Raw genomic sequence first — 6,000 nt, 5'->3', positions numbered from 1 at the left:
GCCGCTTGGGTAGCCAGACTTATAGATAGCCATTTCCCCCAGCGTGCCTTCACAGTCCCAGAATAACTATTGTTATTAATATTAATATTAATTATTATCACCCATTGGTCCACATCAGCTGTAATAGGAAAGCAGCCCTCTGTCGGTACCTGCTTATTGTTACGGGGCCAAAATGAAATGAAACAAAAGCAAGCACGATGACTGTGCGCCTTTCATTTTCGTGTCGCCTCTCATTTCCTATGAAAATGTCGTCATTCGTTTTATGTAGGCAAATGGTCGACATGAAATGATAGCACAAAAGAAAAATAGAGAGGTAGCATGACTTCCCTGGATCTAGACACTAGACTCCTATTTCTGTGGGTCAAAATCCCATTGGGTTTTTTAGATGCCACTTCACATTGTTGGCTCATGTTTAACTTGTCGTCCACGAGGACTCCAAGATCTTTTTCATGCATACTGCTGTCGAGCCAGGCATCGTCCCCTATTCTGTATCTTTGCATTTCATTTTTTCTGCCTAAGTGGAGTATCTTGCATTTGTCTCTGTTAAACTTCATTTTGTTGGTTTTGGCCCATCTCTGTAATCTGTTAAGGTCGTTTTGAATTCTGAATGAATGTATGCTTTGGTTTCTTCCTCAATCGAATTATAAAAATCTCAAATATTCATGTAGGAAGAAAGTCATGGCTGTGAGTAAATTCTTACCCAGCCATAAACTGGGATTCTTTCCCCATCTCTAAACACAAAGCAACTTCATTAAATCCACGTTTCCATTCCTTCCCTAGACATTCCTCAGCCAGAGGATGTCACTATTGCCAAGTGATTTTTCAATTGATGTGTCCTTTAATCGTGGCACATCCTCCAAATAAAAGGATGTTGTCCAGGGGACGCCCAGATGTTTTGATGTTTTACTATCTTTGTGGGAGGCTTCTCTCATGTCCCCACATGAGGAGCTGGAGTTGACGGAGGGAGCTCACCCGCTCTCCCCAATTTCGAACCACTGAACTGTTGATCAGCAGTCTTGCCAGGACAAGGGTTTAACCCATTGCATCACCGGGGCGGGCGGGGGGGGGGGTGTCCGGCAATGTAAGATGACAGGTGGTTTGGCAAATGTATGTATGGCCTCCTGTCAGCTCACCACAGCCGCTCCTGAATGAACACACGAGACTCTTTGTGGTATCACCAGGAACTTTTACTGTAGGAAACATGAACATCAGAAAAGCCAAGAATGGGAGGCTCCGGCCAACCCTCCTTTATATACCCTCCCCCTCATTTGAACAGTCTCTTCCCGCTCAGTAAAACCCCGCGCAAATTCCCCGCCAAGTCCATCAGCCGTTTCTCCTCCGAGTCCTGGGACGCAGGTGTCTTATCAATGTCAGTGACCCTGAAACTCAGAGCCACATCCAGGCTCTAGTAGCAGGGTTCTGACATGGCGTCCTCCTCCCCTTCGTCCTGGAAGGAAAAGATTAAACACAACTATTGTTCTCCGCTGTCCAGAGTTCCTTTATACTTTTTTAACAGGCTGCAATGGAATACCGGGTGTACCTTTCCTAGGTCCTTTGGTAGCCTCAGCTCATAGGTCACTTCGTTTATTCTTTTTGCTACCCTGAATGGCCCTATATAGCGTGGAGCCAATTTCTTGGATGGGAACCCCAATTTCAGGTTTTTTGTGCTCAGCCAAACCAGATCTCCTTCGCCCAATTTGTCCCCCTCTCGGCGCCTACGATCCGCAAAGAGCTTGTACTTCTTTTGTGTTTCCCGCAATGCCTCTACCACGGTTTGCCACCCTTGCTTGATTTTGGCCGGCCATTCCTCGTCGGTCTGGCCCTCCCCTTCCTTCCACTCGGGTAGCCTGGGGAAAGGTGCCACCTCCTGTCCGTATACTATTTCGAATGGGGCACGACCTGTGGCCGAATGTACGGCCCCGTTAAAAGCCATCTCAGCAAACGGAAGAAGGTCCGCCCAATCATCCTGTCTATAATTGGTGTACATCCTTAAGAATTGGCACAGTGTCTGTTGGGTACGTTCGACCCCCCCGTTGGTCGCGGGATGAAAGGCCGAGCTCAGGTTCCTTTCTGCTCCTAACAGCTGTAAGAATTTTCCCCAAAATTTTGCAGTAAATTGGACTCCCCGGTCACTAATTATCTTGTCGGGACACCCATGTAGGCGATATACATGCTTCACATACAAATCAGCAAGTTTTTCAGCTGGAGGAAGTTTTGGCAGAGCCACAAAGTGTGCCTGTTTTGAGAATAGGTCCAATATCGTCCAAATGTATCTGTGGCCTCTGCTGGGGGGTAGTTCGCCTACAAAATCCATGGCTACGCATTCCCATGGCCTCATGGGCTCCACCACCTTCTGCAATAGCCCCTGGGGCTTCCCCGGTGGTGTTTTTCCCTCTGCACATAATTCACACTGCGTGACGTATCCCCTGGCGTCTTTCCTCATTCCGGGCCACCAGCATTGTTTGGCCAACAGTTTAATAGTCCTGGTGGGGCCTAGATGACCCGCACCCTTGTTATCATGGTACTTCCTTAACATTTCTCGTCTTAAACATTCAGGAATATACAATTTCTTATTTACAAACACCAAATCCCCACACAATTCTCCCTTTTCTTTGTTTGTTTGTAACCATTTGTCCATTCCATACGCTCGCTTCAACTCTTCCTCCCATATTTCTCCTCCCCCCGTGGAAATGGCAGTACGTTTGTTTTCTTTGGCCGCTTGTGCTCGAGTTAGTACTGCCAGGCCCCATTGCTTATCAAGAAAAATACTCCCTTCAGATTCCTGAATTCCTCCCCCGTGCTGAGGCATCCGAGAGAGAGCGTCAGCGAGTATATTATGTTTCCCCTGGAAGAATCTGAGTCTGAAATCAAAACGGCTGAAATATTGGGCCCATCTAATTTGCTTCGCTGATAGTTTACGAGGGGATCTTAGATACTGTAAATTTCTATGGTCAGTCCACACCTCAAACGGTGTTCCACTTCCTTCCAGGAAGTGTCTCCAGCACTCTAGTGCTTTTAGAATCGCTAGGGCTTCTCTCTCCCAAATCGGCCAGTTTTTTTCTGTATCGCTAAACTTTTTTGACAGATAGCCACATGGCTTCAGGTTCCCCCCCTCGTCTTTCTGTAGCAGAACTGCCCCATATGCCCGGTCTGACGCATCGCAATGTAATACAAAGGCTTTAGACATATCAGGGTGCTGTAGGACAGGCTCCTCAGTAAAACGCTTTTTAAGGGCTTCGAAAGCTTCCTGGCATTCTATTGTCCAGGTCAGTTTGGCCCCTGGGGCCTTCACTTTGGCTGTTTCTCCCCTACCTTTAGTCTTTAACAAATCCGTTAATGGCAAAGTGAGGCGCGCAAAGTCCTTGATAAATGTTCTATAGAAGTTTGCGAACCCTAGGAAGGATTGCAGCTGCTTCCGTGTTTTGGGGGCTTCCCACCCCCTCACGTCTTCTACCTTCGCAGGGTCCATCGCCACTCCCTGGGAGGAAATCCTATACCCCAGAAAGTCTATCTGGTCTTTATTGAACTCGCACTTGGCAAGCTTCGCATACAGTTTTGCTTCTCTCAACTTTTGCAGGACTTCCCTGACTAGTTCTATGTGTTGCTCCTTAGTCCGAGATACTAACAATATGTCATCTAAAAAAACAAAGACTCCCTTGTACAACAATGGATGCAACACTTCGTTGATTAATTGCATGAACGCGGCGCCTCCGCCGCACAAACCGAAAGGGAGCACACGATAATTGAATAATCCGAATGCACAGGAGAAGGCCGTCTTCCACCTGTCCTCTGGTTTAATCTGCAATTTATGGTACGCTTCAATTAAGTCCAATTTAGTGAATATCTGTCCCTCCGATAACTGGGCGATCAAGTCCTTCACTAAAGGTAGGGGGTATTTATTTCCAGAACTGATTGCATTCAGGCCCCTGTAGTCAATGCAGAGCCTCAGCGTTTGGTCCTTTTTGCGCCTGAACAACACAGGCGCCCCTAGAGGGGAATTTGAAGGCTCTATGAAACCCCTCGCTAGGTTTTTATCAATGTATTTTCTCAGTTCCTCCTTTTCCCTAGCCGACATTGGGTATATTTTTGCCTTAGGAAGCTCTGCTCCTGGGACTAGCTCTATCTTCACTTCAACTCTCCGCTTCGGTGGGAAACTGTCTGCTTCCTTCTCATCAAATACGTCCACAAAATCCCGATACTCTGGGGGTAATTTATCTGCCAGTTCTGCTATCCTGATAGAGTCTTCCTCCCCCCTTTTCCCCGGCTCCCTTTCCACTTCCTGGCTCCCTCCTTCCAACTTCATCCTGAAGATCATGCTCTTATCCTCCCAGTTGATTTGCGGGTTGGCCTGCCCCAGCCATGGCATGCCTAGTATAACATTATAGCTGGCTATTTGTGATATCACAAATGACACCTTTCCTTCCCAACTCCCTATCTTACACTTTACATCTTCGGCACTGTACTTAGCTAATGATCCCGATGCTGTGGATCCGTCCAACTGCGAAAAAGCTATTGGGGATTCTAGGTTCGTTCTTTCGCATCCCAATCCCTCGGCTAATTCAGGGGAGATGATGTTCCTGGAACATCCACAATCCACAAATGCTTTGCAGGTTGCTTGTTTGCTGCCACTTTCCAGCTGAATGGGGACCACTATCATGGCTTTGTCCTGACTTACCAACCCCCCCGAGTGGTGCCTCATCGGTGGTTCTTCCTCGGCGCGTTTCCCTGCCACGGCTCTTGGTTTGGGCGGGCCTCCGCCTTCCCCTTTTCTCTGCCAGCACTCGGCAGCCCTGTGGCCCAAACGGCCGCACACGAAGCAGCCCCTCCTGCTGGTGCTCACGTTCCCTGTCGGCTCCGTTCTCCTCCCGGCTGGGGTTGATTCCTCCTTCCGGCTCCCCTCTTTCATCTGCGGCCGCTGCTGTAGCCCTCCTCGGTGCCTCCTCGCCTGGGCCAGCGATGTCTCGATGCGCCCCGCCAGCTGAATCCATCCGCGCAGTGTGTCAGGCTCATCACGATGCACCGCCCAGGAGAGGATCTCCCGCCTGAGCCCCTCTTTGAAGAGTTCTATCTTTGTCACTGCAGACCATTCCGGCACCTTTTCAGCGAGGCATTGGAACTCCTCCGCATACTCAGATACCGACCTCTGCCCCTGGGAGACGGTCTTCAACTCCTCCCTCGCCCGGATCTGCTCCAGTGGATCTCGGAAACGGGTCTCCAGGGCCCCCATAAAGCGTCGGAGTGACCCCAGACATGGGTCGCGCCGCGCGTGTAGTTGAACGTACCAGCTGGCCGCTCCCCTCTTCAACACTGCACCAATGGCCCGTACCCGGCTGGATTCCGTTCTAAAAGTGTGGGCATTGTCCTCCATATAGCCCCTCACCGTGGTCAGGAAAAAATCCAGTTCAGAGGACTCTCCCCCAAACTCGATCCTTAGTTCCTCTCGTCTCGGTAGGGGTCCCTGTGGTGGCAATCCCCAATCCTCCGCCCGTCGCAAGCCCCCTTGCGGGCCAGTGGGCCCCGCTGCTGCTTCCCTTTGTCCTGTGCCACGCCCGGCATTCGCCAGGGGCACCAGGGTCTCAGTTGGGAGCGTAGCCGGGATTCTCGGAGGCTTTTCCCCTTCGTCGTCACTCTCCTCCACCCGCGTCAGGCTCGTTTGGATCTTGGGCCGGGCACCGGGCTCCTCTCGCATTTCCCTTCCCTTCGGTGCTGGGAGGTCTGCAAAGCCCTGGCTGCTTCCCATGCTCACGTCCCACATTGAGCTAGCCCGGAGTTCCCTTCCTCGCTCCGGCTCCGCCAAAACCGCCAGGCGCTCCATCGCCCTCGACATCACTGCCAGGGTGGTCTCCATCGCCGACATCCTCTCCTCCAGAAACACCATCTTTTGCGGGCCTGGGGAAGGTGAACCTTCCTCTCCTCCGGTGCTATCTCCCCGCACCACTCCGCGCCTCTGGGTTACCCCATTTGGCTGGGCATAAGCGGTGGATGACGCCAGGGCCGCCA

This window comes from Anolis carolinensis, unplaced genomic scaffold (genome assembly GCF_035594765.1).
Source record: "Anolis carolinensis isolate JA03-04 unplaced genomic scaffold, rAnoCar3.1.pri scaffold_10, whole genome shotgun sequence".
NCBI lineage: Eukaryota > Metazoa > Chordata > Lepidosauria > Squamata > Dactyloidae > Anolis > Anolis carolinensis.
This window is presented reverse-complemented; position numbering follows the sequence as displayed.